The sequence below is a fragment of the Thunnus albacares genome, chromosome 5 (genome assembly GCF_914725855.1).
Source record: "Thunnus albacares chromosome 5, fThuAlb1.1, whole genome shotgun sequence".
Classification (NCBI taxonomy): Eukaryota; Metazoa; Chordata; class Actinopteri; order Scombriformes; family Scombridae; genus Thunnus; species Thunnus albacares.
In genome coordinates, this window is record NC_058110.1 from 25043133 (window position 1) to 25057109 (window position 13977).

At 38.9% G+C, this 13977-nt stretch overlaps 1 protein-coding gene across 5 annotated transcripts in view; it reads right to left on the reverse strand.

The window, feature by feature from the left end:
• pacsin1a (protein kinase C and casein kinase substrate in neurons 1a) overlaps positions 1 to 13977 on the reverse strand; it is a 40415-nt gene that overhangs the window by 17056 nt on the left and 9382 nt on the right. For 2 of the 5 annotated variants that reach the window (XM_044351037.1, XM_044351039.1), the window contains one exon: positions 10524 to 10594. The gene's annotated coding sequence lies outside the window, so the exon portion shown is untranslated. Of the gene's footprint in view, positions 1 to 1514; positions 3558 to 3709; positions 4186 to 10523; positions 10595 to 13677; positions 13777 to 13977 lie in introns of those variants that run through there. The other 3 variants (XM_044351040.1, XM_044351041.1, XM_044351038.1) reach the window with 3 other exon arrangements.

Sequence of the window (13977 nt, forward strand, 5' to 3'; positions counted from 1 at the left end):
CTGGCAATGACAGGCAAAACTGTAGGTAAGTTAAACAAAACAGACTCATCTACTTGTTCTTTTTTTCCAAGTTCCTCAATAAAACATGTCATGCATGTATTCACTGAACACAAAAAATAGAATTGGCAAATTTGCTGCGGTGGTATTTAATGACAACAATGGTGAGATTATTCTGAAGCTCACTTTGAGACAACAGAGGCCTTAATTCTCTACCTTTCAAAAAAAAAGAAAGAAAAAATGTCTTTATAATTAATTTAACACATTTTTGAAGAACAACATACACTGAAGGCCTTATAAGATAAAGAATTCACTATGTGATGCAAGAAAGTCCCATGCAACTAGAAAGTTAAGCAGCCCTAAAATGGCATGTCTTAATCTCTGCAACTGACACAAACCATTGGTCCAGCTACCTGTCCATCAGTCGAGTCGTTCAATGAGCTTCTGCATCCGTAACTACAACACCGAGTGACATCAAAGCCAGTTAAGCTCAGGCAAGATGCCAGAATCCCAGCTCATAACAAAACCAGTGTGGCCAGAAGATTATTCTAACCAAAACTCACACGCCTCAAACTTAAACTAACGTAACACTTGATGATGTTTAGAAAGCATTTGGATTAACACGATAATTCCCCAAGAGCTGTCCACACATTACCTCAGACCTCGATAATTTCAAGCTAGAGTGCGGTCAAATGTTTTGACCGATGATTATATGTACATGTTAATGCAGGTAAAAGGACGATGGGCGAGAACTGAAGGAGATTTCAAATTCTCAAAACGCAAAGATCATTTATTTCAAAAACACAAAAGCAAATGGTCCAGACATCCAGATTGGGACAATTTGTTCTTTCTAAGGACAGTGTGGACGTGAATGTCATCAGCCTTTGCTCACCAGTTCGTACAGCAGAAAGACATTACATCACAGAAAAGTCACAGCTTTGGTCCATTGTGTTAGTGTGTCATGTGTCCCATGAGACAGAAAAAAGGAGGTGGTGGTGGGGGGTGGAGGTGGTAAGCATTCTGGAGAGGGGCTTATAATACAGTTATTGAGGTCAACACACCTCAGTGACTGTGAACACACCTCCCATTCCCAAGTGTATTAACTGGTGAAGAAGTCATAGTGGAGACAGAGTACTGTTTCTAATACTACTCAGTGTTTAGCACAACAAATTTGATATAGATGGATTAGAATAAAGGAAAAGCATATAATTGCAATATAATTATACTGTATATAATTCAAAGATGCACCCAAAATAGTGCACTAATAGATAAATTACAAAAAAACAGCTGGTTTGTACAGAAAATATATACTCATTTAGTTGTATTGTTAAAAACCATTAACAACCCACTCACTGACCAAAACTTTTGCTGCTGTCAAAGCTATTCCTTTTGTTATTTAAAGTCTTTAAGGAGTCTGATGATTGCAGAGGCATTGCTGTCTGAAGCTGTCAAAATGCTACAATTCAAACTTTTGCACATTTGTAAGTAACTAAACATATTCATGCATATTCACTTACCATAGTTGGCTCCATCATTGCAAAATAAAAAGAACAATCCCGAAATTTTAAAATCAAACACAACTCCTTGGAATGATGAACTCCTTGTGGATGTATGATCTTGTAGTCCAAATCTGTCCTTTATCGTTGGTACCTCTAAATGGTGAAGGATGTGTTGCAAATTTTATTTTTGCAGCTTTGACCTCTGTGGCCAAAGTGAACCCAAAGAGGACGGTAAGTCTGACCAAACCAGCATGTCTCAGAGGCTGAGGGATAATCCTGCAGTGTGCCACTTGAATAGCTTTAGAGGGGGAGGGAGCTTGCCAGGAAGAAGAGCAAAGAAGCGGATAGGACGAGTGAGACAGAGAGACAAAAAGTGGGAAGAGGAATGTGAGATTGTCGTGACACTGTAATTATAACATTAAATACTGTCATGATAGCATACCTAGCATACCCATGCACCAAAAGTGTTTGTTTGTGCATATTGTGCATGCATTACACTTTGTTTGGCGGTGTTAAAAAAGGTATTATTGATTTTTTAAAAACATTATAAACATACAGCACTCTACCGCTGTGATTGACTAAATACTGAACATGAATGCTTTTAAGAGAGTTAAAGAGAAACCCTGATCCAGGTGAGACAAATGTTCCTGACACAGTCAGAAAGTCCAGTGTTGACAAGCCTTTCAAAGCACTGAATGGGAACCACAACAAACACATAAGCTTGTTACAGTAAGAAGATTTCAGAGAGATGAACTAACTTTACTCCAGCACATTATCAACCTCACTGTCTCCTGGCTGATTAGACAACAGCGATTTAAAGACGAAGTTACGGATCAAATAATCTAATTTACTGAGTTATTTCTCACCAGATAGTGATCAAAATAATGACAGCGCTAGAAACGAATGTGTCATGCAGAAAGCTGTCAGCTGATGTTGTGCATGTTGTTGGTTTATGATGCATTCTGGTTGTCTGCGGATTCTGTTTGATAAGCACAGCATGTCCTCCACTTGCACTGACTGAGTAAAACAGGACGCACAAGGAGAGAGACAGAGGGAGGTCTTTCATTCAGATATGAGCGAGGAGAGAGTGACAGCGAAACTGAGTGAGACAACAACAGCTGGAAGGTGAAAAGGAGGGGAGGTGAGATGAAGATTGAGATGGAGGCAGGGAGGGGACGTGACATGGGAGAGGTGAATGAGAAGAGGAGGGAGGAAGGAACAACAAGCTCAGGATGTATAACGTGGAGGCGGTCAGACAGCCAGACTGCTAGAGAGTGGAGTGGAGAGAGCCATAGGGCCAGAACAGCAGCTGAACACATCAGGACGGAGATGTGATTCATCTCATGGTGCAGCACGGACTAAGCAGGCTGTTGGATGTTGCCAGGAGACAGAGCTGCCTTGTGCAGACTTCACACATGCTGCAACAGCGAAGGCCATCATTAAGCCAGGCCATGTGACCTATGCTTTAGACAAGAGCAAGAAGGCTGGATAGGTGACGCAGTGTCAGCTGTCCATCGCACGGTCGACTCGCCGCACCGACATACACAAGAGGGGGGTTACAATGGTGCGGCGAGTGTGAATAGTGAACCAACAGAGAGAGACAGAACCCTGACGAGGAGAGCGTCATTCAAGAAAGATGCAGTAATCAGAGCTAGAAAAAAAAAAGCGAGACAAAGAGAGAGATAGAGGGGAAGTTAAGGAAAAGCAGTGATGGTGGTCTTGTGTTGTATTTATCAGCTAAACGTGGAATGCTGTGAGCCTTGTTCACTGCTCACTGGGGCATGGAATAGGGGAGTCAAATCTGAACTGACGTGTCGATCCAGATGGGGAGTCTGCAGCAGAATTTGGAAAAACAAAACAGTCCTCATCTTCTCTCTCTTCTCCATAGCTAACTGTTAGCCTAGCCACCATAGGAAATCCCCTAAGATGTCTGCGAATGTGGACATTTTCTTTATTTGTCAAAAAAACAACCCAGAGAACAAATATAGTCTACAGTCATGCAAGCTGTTCTGTTAGCCTACACTAAGACACAGCTAAATGCTAACATGAGCATGCTAAAATGCTCAAAATGCTAACACATGCTCATGTGGAACATATTTAGCATGTTAGCATGCTAACAATTGCTAATTTGCACAAAATACAAAGTACACACAAGGCTGATGGGAATGTATTTGATTATGAACAAAAGTATTGGGCAAATCTAAATTTCTGACCTGCTGGTGGTGCTAAAGGAATCTACCACCTTAATCTTAATCCTGTGGATTGTCTGTGCCATATTTCAAATCCATCCAATAGCTGTTGAGATATTTCACGCAAGAACATGAAACTCATGGTGGCACTAGATGAAAGGTATGGGAGTCACCAAAGTCATGATTCATCTTCTGAGCACCATGTATCTGTATCAAATTTCATGTAATTTCATGGCAATCCATCCAACAGTTGCCAAGACATTTCACAAAAAAACAAAAATGTAAACCTCATGGAAGTACTATAGGAAAAGTTAGGGAATCACAAAAGTCCACAGGATTCATCCTGTGAGCATCAATGATTGTCTGTACAAACTTTCATTGCAATCTGTGCCATAGTTGTTGAGATATTTCAGTATGGACCAAAGTCATGGACTAACTGACATTGCCATCCCTTGATTCATGCAGCTAACATAGCTAAAAAATTACACTTATCAATGCGGAGTCTCATTTAGAAGACAGCAAATCCAACTGCTCATTATCACATGATGTCAGCGGGAGATAAACTGTCTTACATACAGTGATGAGGGTGGGACTCTGCTACTTCCTAAACTACATGATCCCATTGAGATCAAGTGAGACTGGACTCTTATAACCCAAGACGTCACTTTCAATCTGTTTCCCACAGAATTATTATTATATTATTAATTAAGAACAACTACTGATCAAACACACATTAATTTCATTCAGATTTCTAATGCCTTTACGTGATTGCAGCTGCCAAGTATTGTAACATAGCAACACAGCCCACAGATGCCTTTGCCTGTGCAAGCTAGCTGTGTGGGTCATGATTTCAAACAAACAAGCACAGGATGACTCAGCTATCTGATCATCAACACCTCCAGTGCTGTTTCTGGGTCGCTGCGCAAGAATCAAGTTCCTTGTGAGGGGTTTCCTTCCTTCTAGCCTATTTTTAATCAATATCTATTTTGTGTGTGTGAGTCAGCCAGGTGTGTTCCCAGAACGACAGACCACAGAATAATTCACCAGCACAGGGATGTAAGTAACAAAACAAAACAAAAAAAAAAGATACCAGCATCATTAATATTACACGTCATTGATTTCTGTAGGGAAATGTTCCCTTCTCTTTCCACATCCCACAGGGAGGTCAGAGGTCATAGTCAGCCACAGGTCATATGGGGCTCATAGGGTGGATGCTGACACAAGAGTTTGTTCATCCTGCTGCCTGTCATCTGACAGACATATAACAGTTTGTATTCTGGTTTCATCCCAAATATCTGGTTTGATAGAAGGACTATCTAATTCAACTGAAGATTTGTGATAACCTGGGTATATCATCCATGTTTCCAATGCAATAGGCATAAACAGTGTTTTAACAAAAAAAAAAGAAAAAAAAATAAATTTAATGAAAGAAAAAAACTGAAACTAGTCAGGCTTGTTTTTAAAGCACTTCATCACATGAATGTCTCTTAAAGGGAATTAGCCTGTACCCAACTAATCAATTAAAGAACCACAAAATAAAAAGAAAACAAAATGCACAAGACACGATAACATTATAGGTCTGTAACCTACCTACGATAAAAATCTTGTAAGGAACAAATAGGACAAATCTTGTCTCAGAATATCTGAGCATGTAATGGTTACCAGGACAAAATAATAAGTCATAGAACATTATAATACTGACTAAACTACAAATGTATGATATAACAATGGACCAAAATTACATTCAAATTACTCTATTTTTTTGCCTGTTGCCTTACTCTGAGTGAGATAGAAAAAGGACTGTGTGCACCTTAATGTGCCCTTCAATCATTTAATTATTAATACAATATGATCATAAAACAGCCAACCTCTACACTCTATTAAGACATGGCCACTGAAAAACTAAAATATCAAACCTAAACTACAGTGAGTCTTATCTATTAACTCTGTGACACTCCTGAGACAGAATGATTGAACTTTGCAGTTCACATCAAACTGTTTCTGTCCCTCTGTTCTCTCTTTTCTTTCCCTTCATGTCGTCTCAATTCTATCTCACCTTATTGTAACCTCAATTGTATTTCTGCACAGGGAAGATTTACTGCTGGCCATTACTCTGCTTCTGTAAAGTTCAATACGCTGCAACACCTCTGAAATTCAAACACAACTTAAGAAAATGATTTAATAGTAGTCATTCCTGCTTTAAAAAGCAGCTGGAGACTGAATAGTCTACAAGGAACTGAATGAGTCCTTCAACTACATCAATCAATGACCTATGAGCTATGAGTATCTCTCTCAAACGTTGTGTACAACTATTTAAACTAAGCATAGACTAAATTGAAGCACACAGTCCTTTTCAAGTTTATTTGGAACATTTTCACTTCATAAAAGAAATCTGACAACATTTCCAAAACTGCTGAAAGATCAGTAACAGCCCAGTCGGCCGTGAGTACTCGCCCATTCTGGCTTAAGGAGGGTTTGTGTTTGTGTGCTATTATACAGCCCAGTTGAAAAGTAAGTGCCTACGGAGTAATGAAGAAGGAGGTGTCCTTTATTATTAGGTGTCCAGGGATCCAGAAGTAAACGTTGTATTTAGACAATGTTAGGCGGCCGGCTGTTGGAGCATTTCTAATACTTGGATGTGCATGAAACTCTTCTGGTTGAATCATCAGTAAAAACCACAATGTGCTGGTTGAGATACAAGATGCACTGTACATTCAGTAGCTTGAATCAATTCATTTTCAGTTTCTTGGTCAATTTTAGATGAGATCAGCCACAATGGTCTCTGACTGGCATCTCCTGCGCTGATGCTTGTGGGTACTGAATTTTTAGCCAAGCTAGCAGCCTGGCTCTAGGGATGGCAATGTTGGTCTGTTGGCCAGTCCACCACTTTGCTCAAGACTGAAATATCTCAATGACTATTGGATGGATTGCCATGAAATTTGGTGCTGATATCCATATCCACCTTAGAATTAATTCTAAAGACTTTGGCAGTTCATTGAATTTTGCTGTAGTGCAACCATGAGGTTAACATTTCAGGATATGAGTTAAATGTCTCAATAACTATGGATAAAATGCTGTGAAATTTGGCACAGACATTCATGTTATCCTCAGGATGAACTGTCATCATCAGGCCAAAATTTCAATTCATACAATACTTACAAAACTGCTAAATTAATGACATTCCCATCAGCCTCAGATATAGTGTTTGTTTAGTGTTAATTAACAAAAGTATATCATGCTGAAACCCTAAACTAAGTGAACATGGTAAACATTATACCTGCTAAACATCAGTATTGTCGTTGTGAGCATGTTAGCATGCTGATGTTAGCAGTTAGCTCAAGTACAGCCTTGCAGAGCTGCTAGCATGGCCGTACACTCTTAGCCTTGCTTAGATTTCTTCAATATATTAAGCTGATTGAAAAAACATGATTTCTCAGGAATAAACTTGAAACATTACTGCCGAAATTACATAAAATTAGACTCCTGTGTTTCTGGGAGTAATGTGAATTTACAGTGAGAAAGCTAATAGTGCTCCATCCACTAATATGTAGCTACCCTACTGAACCATCCTTGTGAATATTTAAAAACGCTTATTCAAGACCAGATAGACAGTGAGAGACATGGAAAGAGAGTGACAGACATAGACATAGACATAGGACAGGAAAAGAACATTGAATGGAGGCCTCTGGGATCCATCCCCACACTTGGCTTTTACAATAGACAGCACCTATACACACACGCACACACACTTGTGACAGAGTTATGATTTAACACAGTGTCCCGAGCACTGCTGCAGTGGTTATGTAACTATCAAGCCTTTTGCCACCAGCCTCCTGGTGACAGCGTGGTGAAGACAGGGGGGAAAACACGGCAGGGGGAGGGTAAAGAGAGACGGACAGGAAAGGCAGAGCAGAACAGAGGAGGGGGAGACAGACATATTGTGATGGGCAGTGATGAAGGAATGAACCGCAGACATGCAGCAGTGGCTGTGAGATGGAGCAGAGAGGATGGAGGCGCTGGTTCCAGTCCAGTTTTTCCTGATGTCCAGGCAGACAGAGGGAGCAGAGGAAGCAGAGGAAGGGGGGGGGGGAGTAGAGGAGTAAGGCAATAGTCAATCTGGGAATGTAGCTCTTCAAACACACCAGCTTTCCGCCTTCTTGTCGTTTAGCTGCTTGATGCTGCACTGAATACTGATGGGCTGCCTTCAAACACACTGCCTGTATGTGTGTGTGTGTGTGTGTGTGTGTGTGTGTGTGTGTGTGAATATCCGAGACGTGTGGAGAGTGGGAGGTGGAGTTACTGAAGAGGAGTGTGTGCTACAGATTATTTTAACTAAAAATGGATATACATATCTCAAAATATATAAAACTAAATAAACTAATATTTTAGTTTATTGTGTAGCATCCTCTGATTCACTTTTGAAGGTCAATTTTACACATGCAACAGTTAAATTTTCATAGTGAGTTAGAAAACCATTTGGAGACTTGATTGTTCTGATGATAAAAATGTAATCTGTTGCTTTTGTTGCTCTAGGTGGCTGCCATCAAGGTTTCTTCCCTTTAAAGGGGAGTTACTCCTTGCTGCTGTCACCAGGTGCTTGCTCACAGGGCAATGAGGTCTCTGTAAACTAAAGAGTACAATCTAGGGCTGCTCTATGTGAAAAATACCCTGAGATAACTTCTGCTGTGATTTGGCACTATATAAATAAAATTGACTCAAGCAAGCAACAACCCCGGTTTACCCAGTGATACTGAGACTATAATCTGGGTCTAAACTGTAATCATCTTACATCCCTATTTATACACATCTCTAATACCCAGAGGCCATTCAGGCAGTGTAAGTGACTGATTCGATTGTGTGTCCAGTGACAGAGCTGGAGACTTAAGTGTGGAGTCATGAGACTCAAATCAGACTTGAGTCACAAAAACTAGGACTTGGACTTGACTTGGACCTACCTATTATGAAAGTCAAATCACTAATGACTTGACATGACTCAGAGCTTCAAAGCAAAAATTCAAGACTTACGACTCAAAGCCTGATTAGATTTGACCCAACAAACTGCAGAAACCAATAGCTCATTAAAGTGACATTCAAATCATACTTCAACTTCTCCCTTCCTGTAGTATTTAAAGCAGTCTTGACAACAGACATTTCCAATTTGGCTTTGGAGAGTAAAGGATGGATATGCCTAATCATGAGCCAAACAAATACTTGTTAAATAAGGGAGGAAAGGAAATAAATAAGCCTGGTGAAAATGCTTCCAAAGTATTGACTAACCAGCCTGAAGGCATAAACAAGCCAATGAGCTTTGGAGACCTCCCCAGCTGGCACCAGGAAGAGGCAGGTTTCAACTATAAATCTGACTTTAAGAAATTAGAATTTCACTATCCTACTTTCCAGTTTTTATAGGCCATGCAGCAGAGTGTGGCTGATGAACTAAATAAAATAAGCTGTTTTATGCTATTATTCATTTTTACACATTTTCAGGGACATTGTTACTCATTCTAACACACACACCCTTTCTCCTTTTAATCAACAGATTGCTTTTGTAAATACTGCAGAGTAATACAGATGCTCTTTTGCCCATATATTGTACAGAGAAAAGTGTATTATGATGGGAAATAGTGGGCATGAAAAGCATTCACTGACCTCTAATATCTGTCATGATTTGTTACTTGCCCTGAAAGAATTACAACTGGATGAATAGAGACTTTGAACTGACAAATATCTCTAAAACAACTCTGCCCAGTGATGACAGAAGTGTAGGTCATCTAAAAAAACATTTTCCTGATTATTATATACTGCCATGTTGATATGGAAATGTGGAATAAAACGGGTACATTTTGCCCCACAATAAATATTTAAAAACTGAAAATGCTGTGATCTAATGAGCCATTTAATGGTTAAATGATTATCAAAAGTATTAAAAGAAAAGAGGTATTTCTGCTAACCAAAGATGGCAAAAGTGTAGTCATGGAGAGAGGTGATGTGGTTTTGATTTGATTTTTGGAAACCTGAGAATAAAGCACAAAATAAAGATTGGCCTATCATTATTGCTGATCATTCTTTGTTTACCTATAAACACTCTCAAGCTCTATTTTTCTGACCCAGCTTACCCTCCCAGTCCAAACTGCACAGGATCCCTGGAGAAGCCTTTAATGAACTGGGCCATCATGTTCTGATGAGCCTTCTTTCATATACAAAACAACAGTCTGTGCTCATCACACAGCTGCTTAACCTCCCTCCTGCAGCCAGGTTCTGTCATAATGCACACAAAACAAAGAGATCAAACAAGGAAATCAATAATTACTCCTGACTGAGTCATCATTCTTTCCGGTGAGACAGCGGGGGGTACTCTTAGGGAGGTGATAAAAGGAAATTCTGAGATAATCTCTCCTAAAAACAAAAATTTAAAGATTAGTAAGAGACTCAAAATGCTACTGTTACCCATAGAGACTACAGATCAGTGGTTATGATCCACTGGAGTAGCCACAAAGCTGAAATGCAACCCAACGGTGTAATCCTATATGCAATCATGCAGCACAAGCTCATGCACAGAGTAGACTAATGAAGAACAATCCAATATATAAGTCTCAAATAAGCAAACAAAAAAAAAACCCTGTCCTCCAGTTAGCCCACTGCCAGACTGGGACACCTTCATGAAATATTAACACCATTGACAAAGAGCTATTAATTACCTCAAGTGTTGCGTCTATTGTTATACAAACCCTGATAAAGTGCTTGGCTCTGTGCTCATGTCTAGTATTGTCCCTGGCATCACTACACAACTTCAGACTAAGCAAAGATCAAACAGACAGCACAAACAGTGACAACTTACCTTCTCCACCAATGGGAGGTCAGGTTTCCATAAACCTTAGAGAGAGCTGTTGGTCCCCTGCAGGAGATCACCTGCAGACAGACAGACAGACAGACAGACAGACACACACACACACACACACACACAAAACACAACGAGATGTAGGGGTCAGTCCTTTCATCATTTAGCAAGTTTAAGTGCTGCTAAATTGCTCTTAATGGGAGTAAAAATGGAAATCAGCACAACACGTTTGAAACAATGTGTCAAAACAACAATTATCTCTCCAGAGGCAATTAAGATTCTGATTCAATTATGGATTAAAGAGGATCTAAACAGATGGGATGTGCTGCCCCTGTCACTTTTTGGCAGGATAGAGTCAGTGAGAATGAATATTTTATCAAGACTACTTTTCTTCTTTCAATCCCCTCCTGTCCTAGTACCACAATCCAATTTAAGTTGTTAGAAAAACGAATATCAAAATTTATCTGGTAAAATAGGAGACTTAGGAGAGAGAATCCAGTTGAAAATATCAATGTCAACAAAAGAGAAAGGAGGTCTGGGTTTACCCAACCGAAAACTGGTGGCCCAGCTGTCAAGGATTTAGAGACTGGATGGGTTTATATCGAACAAAATTCCTTACCAGGAATATCACTATCTACTGTTCCACTTCTTAGTCAACAGTCTCGGGAAAACATAAAATGAATAATTTATGGATCAAACACACATTGAAGGTCTGGACTTCAGCCCAAAAGCAACTAAAGAGAGCTATAGCTCTGTCATGGGCCATGACCATAGTATCCATGTGTGATAATGCTTATAAAAGATGGGCTGAGAGTCAGCTGAATACAATTAACCAACTGTTTGATGGGAATATATTTAAATCTTTTTCATAACTCCAAGACAGATTTGCCTTACCCTCTAGTGAGCTATATACATATCTATAAATTAGACACTATTTGACAAAAAATACATACTGGGATAATATTAAAAGAGAACCAACCAATATAGAAACCCATTTTGTACATCTGTTTGAACATCGTGCATCAACAAAAAAACAAATATCACATATTTACAAAAAGCTAATGCTAGACACGTAAGATAACACTCTACATATCAAAGGACAATGGGAACTGCAGCTGAATACAATAGTGGATGATGATGCCTGGGAAAACATATGTTCCAGATGTAACGGGAGGGGGGTTGGGAGACAGCTATGGAAAAATTTGATTCGGTTAAGGTTAAAATGAGGTTCTTTAGGACCCCGCTGTGTCTTTAAAAACAATTCTACCAACAAATTCTGGAGAAACTATGGTATGGTTGGTGACCATACTCATATGTTTTTGGACTGCCCAAAAAAACAGACATTTTGGAAAAACATCAAAGAAGAAATGGAGAAAATTCTGGAGACAGACATTCCCCTGAATATTGTTCTTATTGGAAGTATCACCTGAGCACATATTTACCACAGACTAGTGTTATATACTTCATATTTTGTTGATGGTTGCAAGACAATTAATTACTATTGATTGGATAAAGCCTAACCCTTTCACAATAGTTCATCAGCTAAAAAAAGTCAAACATCTTTACATGATGGAACACATGAATGCCCAGCTACAACTAAAACTGCCTATTTTTAAAAGGAGATGGAGATGGATATATATATACGTAGATGTGTGTGTTCTGTCCCTGTACGGTCTTATTTCATCGGTATATGCATGTATGTCAAGTTAAGCCCAATCTCAAGGTGATTTTGTTTTGTAATGTTAATTGACTGTTAATGTGTGTTAATGGCGATAAAGTTATCACATTCAATGTGAGACTAGTAAACTCTGCTGCTGTGAGAAGTAAAAGATTTAAGTTGTATAGAATAAGTGGCAAGAATGATAAACTGTTCAAATACAGTAACATGTAATTATGTGGTGTGGCCTAAATGGAGTGAAAAAATAATGATTTCAGGGTGAGTTTGGCAAGAATCTTTGAATTTTTTAACAATATGTGGCTGCAGACAAAATACTACATTGAGATAAGATAAGCAGTCTGCAAACTGCTTATTAAAATGATGTTTATTTCCAGAATTTTAAAAGTGTAACCAGTGACACATACCACATTTTAACGGTATGCAGCCCACGCAGAGCACAAAATTCAACACATACTGCTCACCCACACCACAAAAAAACAATAAACAGCAATATAGCTAGTATGAGAGAAGGGGGATCGATTAGGTATAGCTGATAATATACAGTATGTACTCTAATACAACAACACCATAAGTATTGAATTAACAATTCTTTGTCTTACCAAAACTACAAATAATAAACTTCAAAAAGCTATTTACTGCACAGTTGTTGTATTGGGTTTTACTATATTGGACATATTGATCATCTGCTCAAGATAAAAATGTGACAAAAAATCTATTTTTTCAATATGTGATACTCAGTTCAGTTTTATAGTTAGGTTTAAAGCTCAAAATTGGTGTGAAAATGCAATCATCACTCCACTTCTGTTTCTTGAAACATCACATAAAAGCTAATATTTTCCCTTGATTTACTCCTTGCATACATAACTACACCATGTAATTTAGTCTAATTTAGACAGACCGCAACCCCCTGATACCATGATTGTTTTAGACGTGTTTAATGCACTTGTGCTGGGATCATTAAATGAATCATAGTGCTCTTTTTCTGCATCTACCATTCCATTGCTGGTTTAAACACTGAATTTACATGATATAAATATAAAGGAAAGGACTCTACAATGTAAATATCTATAATTTGATACACGTTGAAACACCTGAACTGTAGCATTTTGATCACTGATTAATCATTGTTTCCAGAGTCTGAAATGTGAGGTTTTGCTGCTTTTCTCTGTTTTATTTCATTGTAAATTGAATATATTTGGGTTTCGGACTGTTGGGAGGAAATAATAAGCGGTTTGCAGACATCACCTCATGCTTTGGGAAAATCTGATGGGCATTTTTTTTTACAATTTAGCCCAACAAATGATCGACAGATAAATCAGTAATGAAAGCAAGCTCAATCCCAAGCTTCAACATTATGTTTATATCATCATACGGCCATCTTGTCTTGCCTTTAATACAGTACCTACATATTCAGAATGTTAATGAGGCTGTAATGAGTTCAATTCAGCTTAATCTGTCTTTGAAAGCGTAACGTACCTGATAGAAGTCTGGCTACCTGTCATTCTCTTTTCTGCATTTCCATTTGAATGAGTCTGTGTTTTTAGTCATGGTGCAGTATGTTCCCCTGCTCTCGCCCTATGAACAGCACAAGCAGTTTAGATAATGGATGGACTGAATCTCAGGCAGAAACATGATGGAGCAGCACACCCATCAAAATGAAGCAACCTGACATACGAGCACCATCTGACAGCTATACGACCACATCCAACTGATTCTGGCACATATTTATGTTAAAATGCTGAGTCATGGTCAGTTTATGCCGCTGGTGTTTTTCAT